This window comes from Phocoena phocoena, chromosome 9 (assembly GCF_963924675.1).
Source record: "Phocoena phocoena chromosome 9, mPhoPho1.1, whole genome shotgun sequence".
NCBI lineage: Eukaryota > Metazoa > Chordata > Mammalia > Artiodactyla > Phocoenidae > Phocoena > Phocoena phocoena.
The window spans coordinates 79,030,166-79,048,073 of NC_089227.1; the positions used below are offsets into that span (position 1 = coordinate 79,030,166).

The 17,908-nt window shown below is 38.5% G+C and overlaps 1 non-coding gene across 1 annotated transcript; it reads right to left on the bottom strand.

The window, feature by feature from the left end:
* Positions 1–17,364: 17,364 nt before the first annotated feature.
* On the bottom strand, positions 17,365–17,571 carry LOC136128622 (small nucleolar RNA U3). Its single transcript, XR_010656213.1, has one exon. It is a non-coding gene; the product is annotated as a small nucleolar RNA U3 (small nucleolar RNA).
* Between the last annotated feature and the right edge of the window lie 337 nt (positions 17,572–17,908).

A 17,908-nucleotide genomic window follows, 5' to 3' on the forward strand; every position in this document is an offset into this window, starting at 1 on the left:
GAATTTTGTAAATGGAAACCAGTCAGTTGTAATTGAAAAGCCAGTTGCAACACAATCAGATGTTTAACGTTGAAGTCACTCTTGTGTATTTAAACCAGAAGTAAGGCCAAGGTTATGGGCAAGCTGTGGTGATAGAAACCATGCATTCAGCAGACTCCACCCTTCTACTTGTGTGGTGCCTTATTCCTAACAGGTATAAGATTAGATGAGTTCTCGTGCCATAAACACTGCTTCATTAAAAAACACACACACAAAATATTACCTACAGTGATCTTAGAACTGTAATTTAGCATTTAATAAAGCTTTGTAAAGATCTTGCAATACTTTTCCTTGATCACAATATGTAAAGCAGTCTCTAAAACAAGGATAATAATATTTATCCTGAATTTAAAGGCAACCTTGGAAATGAAAGAACTTAAGTAAGGTGGAGGCAGGTGGCTGGATATATGAATTATGTTCATGGGGCCGTGGCAGGGGCAGATCAAACCCATTTGCTCTCCTGCCATTTCCTGGTCACCTTGCAATTAGATGGGTTCAAAGGACTAGTTCTGACTAGTGAAATACTAGTGGATGTAAGTGTATTATTTGAAACGCCTTTGCAAGTGCCTCGTTTCCCTCTTTCCCTGACAGAACACCAGAGGAAGCTGCGTGCTCAGGCTGGTGCATCTACAACATGGCAGCAGCTCCACTGGCCTGGGTCTCTGAATGACCGTGTGGAGCAGAAAGTCTGCCAACTCATATGAGAGGTGTAATGTGGACAAAAATATAAACTTATGTGTTAAGCTACTCAGATTTTGGAGTTGATCGTAACTCTTGAGCACATGCCCAGAATAATGCCAGCTTTCTTTGTGCAAGGATGTTCTGCTCTCTTATGTCATTCCTAACCAATACATGACTTGATTCTGTTTCAGATTATTTACTTTTGGGGCCCTTGTTAGGGTGTAGACTTTAAGTCAGTCTATAGTCATCTGTATTACATATTGTGTTGGAATCCTCTACTTTCATTTTCTCCTCTTTGCAAGGATTAACCACAAAAATGTCAAGAAAAGACATTTTAGCAGAAGCTTGGTAGATAGAATTGTTTGAAATCCCAATAATGTCATCTTATAATTTGTGTTACATAACCTTTATGAGCATCGATTATTTCTTTTCTAAAATAGAATTAATAAGTGTACCAATCTTAGAAGTTTGATGTGAGGATTGGTAATTTTTAACATAAATAATATAATTTTCTTTTTTGCTTTTCTGAACTCATGACTTTTACCTTGGTGTTAAGAAAGCTTCCATCTGTGCAGGATGAATCTAAAATTTGTTTATATGATGAATGCAAATAGAATAAATTAAAATTCTTCTTCTGACGTATACGTTTGGATTATGCAGTAAGACTTCAGCCTTATAAGCTTAGAGGACTCAGCTTAGCAGTTAACCAGTGATGGAGAGATGTTTCCCCTTCTACCTATGGCGGCCAGCCAGGCCCTCTCTGGGGTAAAACACACTCCTTTCAAACTAAGGGTAATTATGGGAAGAAGAGGACTGTAGGAGAATGAAGAGAGTGGATGTCTCTGCATTTTTCCTTCTCTGGGTTTTGGCTCTGGCCTAGACCTGGGCATTCTTTAATTGCAAGGAACACAGAGAATGGAGAGGTACTCTTTCACCCTTCTACTCACCATTTGAGATTCTGGGAGGAAGCAAACATGCGGGCTGCCATGTCCCAAGTTGCAGCACAGGCACATAAGAATGAACTATGTTCACGTGGAGGAAGGCCTGGGGATTTAGGCTTCCTGCGTTGCCTTTGATCCTGCGTGCGGTAGACTGACCCCAAGAGATTGAGCATCGGGCTGGAGAGCTTTCAGCAACATCCTGGTGGATAAAAAATATTGCACTAGAAACCAGAAGAGGCAAAGGATATTACATTCAAGGCCCCTGACACTTCCCTGTTGCCACGCAGTTGTATAAGTTGTACCCCTGCATGAGAGGGCACCATCCTTAGGGAGAGAGGCAGAAGAATGGAGAAGACCCTATGAGACTTTTAATCTATAGAAAGAAACATAATATTTTTTTTTTGACGTTGAGCCTTCTTTTAATTAATTAATTAATTAATTTTTGGCTGTGTTGGGTCTTCGTTTCTGTGCGAGGGCTTTCTCTAGTTGTGGCAAGCGGGGGCTCCTCTTCATCGCAGTGCGCAGGCCTCTCACTGTCGTGGCCTCTCTTGTTGCGGAGCACAGGCTCCAGACGCGCAGGCTCAGTAGTTGTGGCTCACGGGCCTAGTTGCTCCGCGGCATGTGGGATCTTCCTAGACCAGGGCTCGAACCCATGTCCCCTGCATTAGCAGGCAGATTCTCAACCACTGCGCCATCAGGGAAGCCCAGAAACATTATACTTTTAAAGATGTTGGATTGGATTAAATTTAAATGGAATTGGACAGTTAATTTTTTTCCTATTCAAATGTAGGGAATTCAAGTTGAAAACCAAAGTAGTTGTAGACAAAATAAAGCAATTACATTTTATGTAATTTATTTACGATAAGAAGTACATTCATAAATAAACATATATATGTATATGTAAAATGTATACATTACATAGTATGACGTAAAATTCTGACCCTGCTGTATATATTAAATTCTGAATACAGTGCTCATAATAAGTGCTTAATAAATGTTAAATTAATGTTAAAATTTCCAGAATGCGTGGAATCTCTTCTTGGATATTTAAGAAGCACATAAAATTTAGTATGTTAAATAAAGAATTCTTGACTGCCCACAATTCCAATTTATTTCTTCTCTGCCTTTTCCATTTCAGTAAATGGCCTCACCATCCAGCCAATTTCCTCAGTCTTTGAGTTTTCCCTTTTCTTTCATCTCCACATCTAATCCAGCATATCTTTTTTTCTTTTTAATGTCAGTACTTGGTCTTTGCTTTTTTTAATTAATTAATTGATTGATTTGTTTATTTTTAAACATCTTTATTGGAGTATAATTGCTTTACAATGTTGTGTTAGTTTCTGATGTATAACAAAGTGAATCAGCTATATGTATATATATATCCCCATATCCCCTCCCTCTTGTGTCTCCCTCCCACCCTCTCTTTCCCACCCCTCTAGGTGGTCGCAAACCGCCAGAGTTGATCTCCTTGTGTGATGCAGCTACTTTCCACTAGCTATTTATTTTACATTTGCTAGTGTATATATGTCAATGCCACTCTCTCACTTTGTCCCAGCCTTCCCTTCCCCCTCCCTGTGTCCTCAAGTCCATTCTTTATTCCTTTCCTGCCCCTAGGTTCATCAGAACCACTTTTTTTCTCTTTTAGATTCCATATGTACCAGCATGAAATCTTGTTGGCTTTCTTAAATATGTGTTGAGTCTTCCTTTCTCCCCATGTTCATTATCTAAACTTAATCAAAACCAACTGGATTTCTGCATTTAACTTCCTAATAGTCCCCCATCCATTCTGTATCTCTCCCAGAAGCGAATGTAATCTTTTAGAGACATAAGAGGAATCTGGTCAATCCCTTGCTTACAAAGCCTTTGATGACTTTCCATTGCTCTTGGAATAAAATCGAACCTCGTCACCTTCATCAGCTAAGCCCTGCGTGGTCACTCTCTGCCTGCTTCTCTTTCTCCCTCACCACTCTCCCCCTTCCTCCCACAGCTCAGACCACGCAGGACTCTGAAATTGTTCACTCATGTTCTTTGTGTCTGGAATTCTCTTCCTCGGGGTCTTTGCAGGACTAGCTCCTTCACAGCCCACAGCTCTCATCTCTGGTATCACTTCAGACTTTCCTGACTCTCCTGTTCATTCTTTATCAAATGTTTATCTCCATTATAACATTTATCACAATCTATAACTTTTTCATTTGCAAACTCTGCTTACCTGTTTGTCGCCAATAGATTATGAGCTCTGTGGGGACAGGAATCTTGTCTATTCACTGTTGTATCTTCATCATCCAGTACCCTTAGCTGTACATAGAGGAGTTCAATACTTATTTGCTGAAGGGAGGAAGAGGGAAGGAAAAAAGGAAGAGAGGGAAGAAGGAAGGAAGGAAGGAAAGATGTGGGTAACAAATGAAGACTCCCAAGTCCAAATCATTAATAAAATTCATTATAATGACTGTAACATATCCTAACCTATTTTCTGCTATATAAGTCTTAATAAACCATTTATTATTTATAATAAAGTTAGCATTATTTGTTTTTTACAATCATTGCATACTCTGAACTAATGTCACAGGAAATTTTATTTATTTATTTATTTTTTATTTTTTTTATTTTTTATATTTTTTGCGGTACGCGGGCCTGTCACTGTTGTGGCCTCTCCCGTTGCGGAGCACAGGCTCTGGACGCGCAGGTTCAGCGGCCATGGCTCACGGGCCCAGCCACTCCGCGGCATGTGGGATCTTCCCAGACTGGGGCCGAACCCGTGTCCCCTGCATTGGCAGGAGGACTCTCAACCACTGTGCCACCAGGGAAGCCCGGCCACCAGGGAAGCCCAGGAAATTTTATTAATCTTGGTTTTTAAATTGTTCTACCAAATTTGAAACATAATTCACCATGTGGTAGTGCTAGTCATCAAATATTTCCAGGTTCTTGCCTTCAGGTAGATGGTGGGAGTGTACTTTCTGGTCCCTTTTTTGGTTGGGAGGGGCCACGTGGCTAGTTCTAGCTAATGAGTAATTAGTTGTGATGGAAGTGGTGTGTTTCATTCACAGACTGGAGCACGTAATTACTGATACAAGGTCTTTCAAAGATTTCTTTCCTTGTGCCAACAGGTTCACCAGAGAAAGTAGTAGTCTTTATGTTGCTTTTTATTATTATTTGTTCTTTAGATGCTTATAGACACTTAAACATTTTCCCCATTTATTAAATTTTGATGAATGTATGTAACATTTGCTTTGTTTTGTAAAGCTATTACTTCAACGTGTCTTGGAAATCTATTTTTATCAGCTGTTCATCATTCATTTATTCATTCAACAAACATCCACTAAGTATCAGGCCCTCTTCTATGCTCTTGGGATAGATCAGTGTACAAAACAGACCACGACGTTCACCCTTTCAAAGCTTGTGTTGTAGAGTTGTAGAGATAGACAATAAGTATAATATTTAAGTAAATTATATAATGTGTTGTAAGATAATAAATGTCGTGGGAAAGAGAAAATGTGAGTGAGACTGAGAAGTCTGAGATTTAGAGGAGGTGGTCAGGGTAGGGTCACTGGGAGAGTGAAGCACAAGCAAAGTCTTGAGGAAGGTGTGGAACTGAGCCAAGCAGATATGTGAGGGAAGAGCCCTCCAAGCTGCAGTGGATTAGCTAGGGCAATGATTCTCAGTGTTATGGTCTCAGGTCTCTTTTACACTCTTCAAATTTGTTGAGCTTTTGTTTTATAGTTGACATTTTAGATCCCATGAAAGGGTCCTGGGGACTTACAGGGATCCCTGGGGCATCCTTTGAGAACTACTGAGCTGGAGCAAAGTCTCTTAGGGAGGCACACGACTGGTCTGTTGTAGGAACTCCAAGGGTGCCTGTGTGACTAGAGAGTGATCCAGAGGAAGTCAGAGAGGTAGGTAACTGTGTCCCAATCATGCAGGGCCTTCCAGGATCATGTAAAACCTTAAGTTTTACTCTGAGGCACATGGGGCATCATTGAAGAGCTTTGAGCACAGGAGGGGTATGATCTGACTTAAGGTTTTAAGAGGACACTGTGGTTGCCATGTTGCAACTAGACTGGAGGACACAAGAGTGTAAGTTGGGAGACTTGTAAGAGGCTATTACAATCATTCAGGGGAGGCAACCACTTTATCAGTTAACTCTAAACACATCAGTAGGCTCATTACAAACTCCTTTTGTATTGTCACAGTGATGCCACTTCCCTCTGACTGAGTCACATTCAATGTATTCTCTTCTCTTCCCCTCATGGCCTTATGTAAAGTTGTTATTTCTTAATCGTACATTTCCTGTAATTTTCTTGTTAAAAGGCAGTACCGAAGAAAAAAAATCACTTACTTTCATAGCTACTTTTTAACTAATAGTTTCAATTCTTACTCTTTTATCAGCAGACTAATTTTTCTAGATCTTTTTAAACATAGACTACTTTGAAAAGCAATTATGAATTCTTTTGTTAACATTTTTGTTGGTCATTTTTTTCCCAAACCCATGTTTTTTTTATTGAGCAAAAATCACCATAGCGAAACCTTTGACATATTACAAATATGGCACCCTGAAGTACAGAACCACATCTATTCAGAGTATTGCCTGGCCATGTAAGTTTGCCTTTAATAGTCCATTCCAACATTCAGTAAGGCTGGTGACTTCTGGAAGGTACAGCCTTCTATAGTCATTCTCTGGGCTTCCTCTGGTTTTTGCAGAGATCAGACAGGTGAATTAAACAGAGATGTGATCATGACCACCACCTCTGCATCCCACAATTTTAACGGTGACACTAATTTCCACTCTCTCACTTAGGATGTAATAATTGGTTTTCATTTACTACCTTGACTTGGGTGCAATTTCAGGGCTTCCTTACACTGATGGGTCTTACCCACAGGACTGGAAACCAAAATGAGGTTATTGCAACTGCTAAATATATCAGCCCCAAATATACATGTGGGTACTGGAGACATGATCACTGTGAGCCACATTTGAGTCCAGACGCCCCTGACCCCTTTAGACCCCACTTTAATGGGGTGACCATTTTGACCCTTTGGGTTTCTATGAGCCAATCAATGTCAATGTTTTATTACTGGTCCAGGTTTCCTCATTTTCTCCTCAAGTAAATGATAGACTATTAAAAAAAAAAGAAAACTGTAGTATGTTTAAACTTATTTATTCTATCTCTAAAATTTGTATCACAGAGAAAATGTCACCTTCTCTTATGTCAAGATGGCTTATAATCCATGTCTCAATCTAATAGATCAACCCTATTTTAAAATTCTTTGACTGTTTTAAAGCAGTGGTGTACTCAAATTTGGTCGTGCCAGTAGCCATGGCAACCACAGACCTCAAAGGCTACTTTTGTGGAAAGTCGCTGTTAGGACTTGGCAGCCCTCCACCGTGGACCCTCGGCTCACACCCGCTGAGGTGGGAAAGAGGCATCAAACGTGGCCTCCAGTGGTGAGAAGATTGGAGGCGCTGGCTGAGTTCTTGCAGGTATGGAGACCCACAGAAGCCTAACACGGAGCAGATTATTTTTCTTTTCTGGTCAATGAAATGACCCAAACCTAAGTTATATAAAAGGAGAGGATAATGGAAATGGAAAATTTCAAAGAATAAAGAGAAGAAAATTAGTGAAACAATTTGAAACACTTTTCCTAGCTCAAGAAAATGCATTTGATAATTTCCTGAATGTCTCTAAAAGTATGGTTATACATTTTGCTATAATGAAATTTTAAGTCACTTTTAATGAAATTCGATTCACAAACAGCACAATTCACCCATCTTTAGTGTGAAGCTTGGTGAGCTGTGACAAATATAAAGGATAATCATCACCCCAACTGAGATAGAAAACCTTGCTATAACTTCAAAAATTAACTCCAAAAAAAGAGTGGATATATGTATATGGATAACTGATTCACTTTGCTGTACAGCAGAAACTAACACAACATTATAAATCAACTACACTCCAATAGGGATTGATTTAAAAAAACAATTAACTCCTGCTCCTTTAGAGTCAATCCCTCACCCCCAGGCTCTGGCAGCTACTGATCTCTGTATTTACAGTTTTGCCTTTTTAGAATGTTTTATAAATGACCTGGCTTTTTTCACATACCAAAACACTTCTGAAATTAATCCTGTTGTTCATCAGTAGTTCACTCCTTTTTATTGCTCAGCCCTTATTTCTTTAGATCAATATGTCCCAATTTATATATCTCTTTATAAATTGATGGATAGTTGGGTTGTTTCCAGTATGTGGCTATAATGAATGAAGCTGTTATAAACATTCATGTTCAAATCTCTATGTGGATATTTTTTACATTTCTGTTGGGTAAATATCTAAGACTATTCAAAGAGACTGCACCATTGCAACCCATCAACAATGTAGAAGGGATCCAGCTCTGCACACTCAAGCATTTAATGTTGCCAATTTTTCTTGTTGTTGCTTAATTTTAGCTCTCCTAGTAGCTGTGTATTAGTATCTCATGGCGATTTTAATGTGAGTTTTTCTGATGAATACTGATGGAAAGAAAGTGCCTTTCTATGTGTTTGCTCTCCAAATCATTTCTTTTTGGTAATGCATCTGTTCAAATATTTTAATGAGTATGTTTAAGTTCTTTATGTATTATTGATACAGTCTCCCATCAGATATGTGTTTACAAACATTTTCTTTCTGGTCAGTGGTTTGTCTTTTAATTTTCTTTTCAGTGTCTTTCAAAGAGCAGGGAGTTAAATTCAACTACCCAGTTTTTAGGGGTTCTGCTTTTTATATATGCTCTATAAAATCTTTGCCTAACCTAAGATCTCAAAAATTGTCTCCTATGTTTTCTTTAATTTTTGAATTTTATTTTTTAATACAGAAGATTCTTATTAGTCATCCATTTTATAAACATCAGTGTATACATGTCATTCCCAATCGCCCAATTCATAACACCACCATCCCACCCCGCAACTGCTTTCCCCCCTTGGTGTCCATACGTTTGTTCTCTACATCTGTGTCACAACTTCTGCCCTGCAAACTCGTTCATCTGTACCATTTTTCTAGGTTCCACATACATGTGTTAATATACGATGTTTGCTTTTCTCTTTCTGACTTACTTCATTCTGTATGACAGTCTCTAGATCCATCCATGTCTCAACAAATGACCCAATTTCGTTCCTTTTTATGGCTGAGTAATATTCCATTCAATATATGTACCACCTCTTCTTTATCCATTCATCTGTCGATGGGCATTTAGGTTGCTTCCATGACCTGGCTATTGTAAATAGTGCTGCTATGAACATTGGGGTGCATGTGTCTTTTTGAATTATGGTTTTCTCTGGGTATATGCCCAGTAGTGGGATTGCTGGATCATATGGTAATTCTATTTTTACTTTTTTAAGGAACCTCCATACTGTTCTCCATAGTGGCTGTATCAATTTACATTCCCACCAACAGTGCAAGAGGGTTCCCTTTTCTCCACACCCTCTCCAGCATTTGTTGTTTGTAGATATTCTGATGATGCCCATTCTAACCAGTGTGAGGTAATACCTCATTGTAGTTCTGATTTGCATTTCTCTAATAATTAGTGATGTTGAGCAGCTTTTCATGTGCTTCTTAGCCATCTGTATGTCTTCTTCGGAGAAATGTCTATTTAGGTCTTCTGCCCATTTTTGGATTGGGTTGTTTGTTTCTTTAATTTTGAGCAGCATGGGCTTCCCTGGTGGCGCAGTGGTTGAGAGTCCGCCTGCTGATGCAGGGAACATGGGTTCGTGCCCCGGTCTGGGAAGATCCCACATGCCGCGGAGTGGCTGGGCCTGTGAGCCATGGCCGCTGAGCCTGCGCGTCCGGAGCCTGTGCTCCGCAACAGGAGAAGCCACAGCAGTGAGAGGCCCGCGTACCACAAAAAAAAAAAAAATTGAGCTGCATGAGCTGTTTATATATTTTGGAAATTAATCCTTTGTCCATTGATTCATTTGCAAATATTTTCTCCCATTCTGAGGGTTGTCTTTTTGTCTTGTTTATGGTTTCCTTTGCTGTGCAAAAGCTTTTAAGTTTCATTAGTTCCCATTTGTTTATTTTTGTTTTTATTTCCATTACCCTAGGAGGTGGATCAAAAAAGATCTTGCTGTGATTTATGTTAAAGAGTGTTCTTCCTATGTTTTCCTCTAAGAGTTTTATAGTGTCTGGTCTTACATTTAGGTCTCTAATCCATTTTGAGTTTATTTTTGTGTATGGTGTTAGGGAATGTTCTAATTTCATTCTTTTACATGTAGCTGTCCAGTTTTCCCAGCACCACTTATTGAAGAGACTATCTTTTCTCCGTTGTATATCCTTGCCTCCTTTGTCATAGATTAGTTGACCATAGGTGGGTGGGTTTATCTCTGGGCTTTCTATCTTGTTCCATTGATCTATGTTTCTGTTTCTGTGCCAGTACCATATTGTCTTGATTACTATAGCTTTGTAGTATAGTCTGAAGTCAGGGAGTCTGATTCCTCCAGCTCTGTTTTTTTCCTTCAAGACTGCTTTGGCTATTCGGGGTCTTTTGTGTCTCGATACAAATTTTAAGATATTTTGTTCTAGTTCTGTAAAAAATGCCATTGGTAATTTGATAGGGATTGCATTGAATCTGCAGATTGCTTTGGGTAGTATAGTCATTTTCACCATATTGATTCTTCCAATCCAAGAACATGGTATATGTCTCCATCTGTTGGTATCATCTTTAATTTCCTTCATCAGTGTCTTATAGTTTTCTGCATACAGGTCTTTTATCTCCCTAGGTAGTTTTATTCCTAGGTATTTTATTCTTTTTGTTGCAGTGGTAAGTGGGAGTGTTTCCTTAATTTCTCTTTCAGATTTTTCATCATTAGTGTATAGGAATGCAAAGATTTCTGTGCATTAATTTTGTATCCTGCAACTTTGCCAGATTCATTGATTAGCTCTAGTAGTTTTCTGGTGGCATTTGTAGGATTCTCTATGTATAGTATCATGTCATCTGCAAACAGTGACAGTTTTACTTTTCTTTTCCAATTTGTATTCCTTTTATTTCTTTTTCTTCTCTGATTGCCATGGCTAGGACTTCCAAAACCATGTTGAATAATAGTGGTGAGAGTGGACATCCTTGTCTTGTTCCTGATCTTAGAGGAAATGCTTTCAGTTTTTCACCATTGAGAATGATGTTTGCTGTGGGTTTGTCATATATGGCCTTTATTATGTTGAGGTAGGTTCCCTCTAGGCCCACTTTCTGGAGAGTTTTTATCATAAATGGGTGTTGAATTTTTTCAAAAGCTTTTTCTGCATCTATTGAGATGATCATATGGTTTTTATTCTTCAATTTGTTAATATGGTTATTGATGTTAATCACATTGATTGATTTGCATATATTGAAGAATCCTTGCATCCCTGGGATAAATCCCACTTGATCATGGTGTATGATCCTTTTAATGTGTTGTTGGATTCTGTTTGCTAGTATTTTGTTGAGGATTTTTACAACTATATTCATCAGTGATATTGGTCTGTAATTTTCTATTTTTGTAGTGTCTTTGTCTGGTTTTGGTATCAGGGTGATGGAGGCCTCATAGAATGAGTTTGGGAGTGTTCCTTCCTCTGCAATTTTTTGGAAGAGTTTGAGAAGGATGGGTGTTAGCTCTTCTCTAAATGTTTGATAGAATTCACCTGTGAAGCCATCTGGTCTTGGACTTTTGTTTGTTGGAAGATTTTTAATCACAGTTTCAATTTCATTTCTTGTGATTGGTCTGTTCATATTTTCTATTTCTTCCTGGTTCAGTCTTGGAAGGTTATACCTTTCTAAGAATTTGTCCATTTCTTCCAGGTTGTCCATTTTATTGGCATAGAGTTGCTTGTAGTAGTCTCTTAGGATGCTTTGTATTTCTGCCATGTCTATTGTAACTTCTCCTTTTTATTTCTAATTTTATTGATTTGAGTCCTCTCCCTCTTTTTCTTGATGAGTCTGGCTAATGTTATCAATTTTGTTTGTCTTCTCAAAGAACCAGCTTTTAGTTTTATTGATCTTTGCTATCCTTTTCTTTGTTTCTATTTCATTTATTTCTGCTCTGATCTTTATGATTTCTTTCCTTCTGCTAACTTTGGGTTTTGTTTGTTCTTCTTTCTCTAGTTCCTTTAGGTGTAAGGTTAGATTGTTTATTTGAGATTTTTCTTGTTTCTTGAGGTAGGCTTGTATAGCTATAAACTTCCCTCTTAGAACAGCTTTTGCTGCATCCCATAGGTTTTGGATGGTCGTGTTTTCATTGTCATTTGTCTCTAGGCATTTTTTGATTTACTCTTTGATTTCTTCAGTGATCTCTTGGTTATTTACTAATGTATTGTTTAGCCTTCATGTGTTTGTTTTTTACATTTTTTTCCCCTGTAATTCATTTCTAATCTCATAGCGTTGTGGTCAGAAAAGATGCTTGATATGATTTCAATTTTCTTAAATTTACTGAGGCTTGATTTGTGACCTAAGATGTCATCTATCCTGGAGAATGTTCCATGCGCACTTGAGAAGAAAGTGTAATCTGCTGTTTTGGGATGGAATGTCCTATAAATATCAATTAAATGTATCTGGTCTCTTGTGTCATCTAAAGCTTCTGTTTCCTTATTTATTTTCATTTTGGATGATCTGTCCATTGGTGTAAGTGAGGTGTTAAAGTCCCCCACTATTATTGTGTTACTGTCAATTTCCTCTTTTATAGCTGTTAACAGTTGCCTTATGTATTGAGGTGCTCCTATGTTGGGTGCATATATAATTGTTATATCTTCTTCTTGGATTGATCCCTTGATCTTTATGTAGTGTCCTTCCTTGTCTCTTGTAACATTCTTTATTTTAAAGTCTATTTTATCTGATATGAGTATTGTTACTCCAGCTTTCTTTTGATTTCCATTTGCATGTGTATGTGTCCCTAGGTCTGAAGTGGGTCTCTTGTAGACAGGATATATATGGGTCTTGTTTTTGTCACCATTCAGCAAGCCTGTGTCTTTTGGTTGGAGCATTTAATCCACTCACGTTTAAGGTAATTATAGATATGTATGTTCCTATGACCGTTTTCTTAATTGTTTTGGGTTTGTTTTTGTAGGTCCTTTTCTTCTCTTGTGTTTCCCACTTGGAGAAGTTCATTTAGCTTTTGTTGTAGAGCTGGTTTGGTGGTGCTGAATTCTCTTAGCTTTTGCTTGTCTGTAAAGCTTTTGATTTCTCCATCGAATCTGAATGAGATCCTTGCTGGGTAGAGTAATCTTGGTTGTAGGTTCTTCCCTTTCATCACTTTAAGTATATCATGCCACTCCCTTCTGGCTTGTAGAGTTTCTGCTGAGAAATCAGCTGTTAACCTTATGGGGGTTCCCTTGTATGTTATTTGTCGTTTTTCCCTTGCTGCTTTCAATAATTTTTCTTTGTCTTTAATTTTTGTCAGTTTGATTACTATGTGTCTCAGTGTGTTTCTCCTTGGGTTTATCCTGTATGGGACTCTCTGCACTTCCTGGACTTGGGTGGCTATTTCCTTTCCCATGTTAGGGAAGTTTTCGACTATAATCCCTTCATATATTTTCTCTGGTCCTTTCTCTTTCTCTTCTCCTTTGGGACCCCTATAATGTGAATGTTGTTGTGTTTAATGTTGTCCCAGAGGTCTCTTAGGCCGTCTTCATTTCTTTTCCTTCTTTTTTCTTTATTCTATTCCACAGCAGTGAATTCCACCATTCTGTCTTCCAGGTCATTTATCTGTTCTTCTGCCTCAGTTATTCTGCTATTGATTCCTTCTAGTGTAGTTTTCATTTTAGTTATTGTATTGTTCATCCCTGTTTGTTTGTTCTTTAATTCTTCTAGGTCTTTGTTAAACATTTCTTGCATCTTCTCGATCTTTGCCTCTATTCTTTTTCTGAGGTCCTGGATCATCTTCACTATCATTATTCTGAATTCTTTTTCTGGAAGGTTGCCTATCATTTAGTTGTTTTTCTGGGGTTTTATCTTGTTCCTTCATCTGGTACATAGCCCTCTGTGTTTTCATCTTTTCTATGTTTCTGTGAATGTGGTTTTTGTTTCACAGGCTGCAGGATTGTATTTCTTCTTGCTTCTGCTGTCTGCCCTCTGGTGGATGAGGCTATCTAAGTGACTTAAGCAAGCTTCCTGATGGGAGGGACTGGTGGTGGGTAGAGCTGGGTGTTGCTCTGATTGGCAGAGCTCAGTGAAACTTTAATCCAGTTGACTGCTGATGGGTGGGGCTGGGTTCCCTCCCTGTTGGTTGTTTGGCCTGAGGCAACCCAACACTCTAGCCTACCTGGGCTCTTTGGTGGGGCTAATGACAGACTCTGGGAGGGCTCACGCCAAGGAGTACTTCCCAGAACTTCTGCTGCCAGTGTCCTTGTCCCCACAGTGAGCCACAGCCACCCCCCGCCTCTGCAGGAGACCCTCCAACATTAGCAGGTATGTCTGGTTCAGTCTCCCTGGGGTCACTGCTCCTTCCCCTGGGTCCCGATGCACACACTACTTTGTGTGTGCCCTCCAAGAGTGAAGTCTCTGTTTCCCCCAGTCCTGTCGAAGTCCTGCAATCAAATCCCACTAGCCTTCAAAGTCTGATTCTCTAGGAATTCCTCCTCCTGTTGCTGGAACCCCAGGTTGGGAAGCCTGACGTGGGGCTCAGAACCTTCACTCCAGTGGGTGGACTTCTGTGGTATAAGTGTTCTCCAGTCTGTGAGTCACCCACCCAGCAGTTATTGGATTTGATTTTACTGTAATTGGGCCCCTCCTACTGTCTCATTGTGGCTTCTCCTTTGTCTTTGGATGTGGGGTATCTTTTCTGGTGAGGTCCAGTGTCTTCCTGTCGATGACTGTCCAGCAGCTAGTTGTGATTCTGGTGCTCTCACAAGAGGGAGTGAGAGCACGTCCTTCTACTGCGTCATCTTGGTTCCTCTCCTCTGTTAGTCATTTTTTATTTATTCATTTTGACTCCATGTTTTTTGTTCTTTTTGCTCTTTTTATCAGACATATTTTTCTACAATGAATGTCTTACATTTTAAACTAGCTCTTTCTTTGACTTCAATTCCAACAAGAATTTTTTTCTGAATACATTTTTTTGGGTACATGAGTTCATTATACAGTAAAAATAGAAGTTTCTTTCCTTTGGTACATAAAAAAATCAAATAAGTCTATATCATCTGTTATGATTCAATTAGAATGCAGTCACTCTGTTTCTCTGCATTTTAAAAATTCTTTCTACTCATCTATTTCAAATCTCAATGTTATTTTGAAAGATAATTTATTATGCAACATTGGTTTCTATGTCTATTTCATCCTCTTGAAGAAGAAGCTTCACTAATCTTCCTTTACCCACCCCTCATTTCCTGTCCCTTGTTGGCTCATGCGGATGTGATCAATTTAGGCATATATTTATGTTATTTCTCCTTCACTTCTGGTTTCCATACTGAGGCACTTGAAAAAATCTTACTGAACCAACTAAAACATTTTAAAACTTTTAAAAATTGAGGCATAACTGACATACAACATTGTATTCATCTCAGGTGTATAACATAATGATATGATATTGAATATATTGCCAGATGGTGTCCACCGTAAATCTAGTTAACTATCTGTCATCATACATAGTTACAAAGATTTTTTTCCTGTGATGAGATCTTTTAAGATTTACTCTCTTAGAAACTTTCAAATATGCAATACAGTATTATCAACTATGGTCACTATGCTGTACATTACATCCCCATGGATTATTTATTTTATAACTGGAAGTTTATACCTTCTGACTACCTTTACCCATTTATCCCACTTCCTCCCTCCCACCCCCAATCTACAACCAGATATCTGCTCCTTCCTCCCTGTATCTATGGGCTTCGTTCTTTTTGGATTCCCCATACAAGTGAGCTCCTATTATATTTGTCTTTCTCTGTTTTTTTTTTTGTTTGTTTTTTTGGGTTTTTTTGCTGTATGCGGGCCTGTACATGGGCCTCTCCCATTGCTGTACGTGGGCCTCTCCCATTGCGGAGCACAGGCTCCGGACCTGCAGGCTCAGCGGCCATGGCCCACGGGCCCAGCTGCTCCGCGGCATGTGGGATCCTCCTGGACCGGGGCACGAACCCGTGTCCCCTGTGTCAGCAGGCGGACTCTCAACCACTGCGCCACCAGGGAAGCCCCTTTCTCTGTTTTTACATAGCATAATCCCCACAAGATCTATCCATGTTTTTGCAAATGGCAAGATTTCACTTTTTATGGCTAAATAATATTTCATTATGTATGTGTGTGTGTGTGTGTGTGTGTGTGTGTGTGTGTGTATCACATTTTCTTTATCCATTAATGGACATATAGGTTGTTTCCATATCTTGGCTATTGTAAATAATGCTTCTGTGAACATAGGAATGCATATATCTTTTCAAGTTAGGTGTTTTTGTTTTCTTTAGATAAATACCCAGAATTGGAATTGCTGTATCATGTGATAGTACTACTTTTAATTGTCGAGGAACCTCCATATGGTTTTCCATAGTGGCTACACCAATTTACATTCCCACCATTAGTGTACAAGGGTTACCTTTTCTCCACATCCCTCCTCACAAACACTTGTTATTTCTTGTCTTTTTCATTATAGTCATTCTAACAGGTGTCAGGTGATATTTCATTGTGATTTTGATTTGCATTTCCTAATGATTTGTGATATTGAGCATCTTTTCACATATCTGTTGGCCTTCTCTGTGTCTTCTTTGGAAAAATGTCTATTCAGATCTTCTATCCATTTAAAATCAGATTGTTTGTTTTTTTATCATTGAGTTGTGTGAGTTCTTTACATATTTTGGATATTAACACTTGATCCAATATATGATTTGCAAATATTTTCTCCCATTCAGTAGGTTGCCTTTAATTTTGTTGATGGTTTCCTCTGCTGTGCAGAAGCTTTAGTCTGAGGTAGTCCCACTTGTTTATTTTCACTTTTGTTGCCTTTACTTTTAGTGTCAAATCCAAAAATATCGTTACCAAGATGGATGTCAAGAAACTTACTACTTATGTTCTCTTCTAGGAGTTCTATGGTTTCAGGTCTTACATTCAAGTCTTTAATCCATTTTGAGTTAATTTTTGTATATGGTGTAAAAGATAATGGTCCAATTTCATTCTTTTGCATGTGGCTGTTCGGTTTTCCCAACACCATTTATTGAAGAGACTGTCCTTTCCCCGTTGTATATTCTTGGCTCCTTTCTCATAAATTACTTGACGATATATGTGTGGGTTTATTACTGGGCTCTACTCTGTTCCATCAATCTATGAGTCCAAAACTATTGTTTCTTAAATTTAAGTGGAATTGAGTTGGTTCGGGGGTAGCACTGGTAGTTATTAATCCAGAAAAGGAATTTTGGTGTATTCTGTATAAATGGATCTTAGCATGCTCTTAAATAGAGGTGAGATGTTTCAGTGTGCTCATTAACTTGAGCCAAAAATTACATGAAGCCTTTCCTCTCATGAGGAGAAAGAGTAAAAAAGTACAAATTGGTTTATTGAAGACGACTAATAATTCTATAGTTAAATTTTCAAATTAAAAAAAACCCTACCCTTATTTCTAAGCTGTTAAACTCTTATAAATAAAGAATAAAGTTAATAAATAAAATTATCATATTGACTGATGTCACCAATTTTATTGTTTGTTTTGATTTTATAAATTTTTTTGCAATTTCATATTCCTCCAGTTTGTAGGTTAATTAGAAAGTACTTTGAAACTTCTCTTTTTGTTGTTTGTTTTACTCAGTGTCCTCTTCTTCTTGCTCTCCCAAAGGAAGAGAAGACTGATCATCAGTGGCCAATGGCAGTTGCAGAACCAACACCAAGAACCAGCTTCACACTCAGGAGAGAACACTAAGCTTCTTCCTCAGAGTTTCAAGTGCTCTACACATTCAGAGAAACTTCTCTCATAATGAACTATAGAAATGATCCCTGAAAACATAATCTTTGAAATTTCTATTTTCGGTGCAGTTCCTGACTTATGGTGGTTCCACGATTTTTCAACTTTACAATGATACAAAAGCAATATTCATCCAGTGGAAACTGTACTTCAAGTTTTGAATTTTGATCTTTTCCTGGGCTAGTGATTTGCCCTAAGATACTCTCTTGTGATGCCTGGCAGCAGCAGTGCTGCAGCTCCCAGTCAGCCACGCAATCACGAGGATAAACAACTCGTACACTTACAACTATTCTGTGCCCATACAGCCATTCTGTTTTTTTCTTTTCCTTACAGTATTCAATAAATTACATGTGACATTTCAACATTTTAGTACAAAACAATCTAT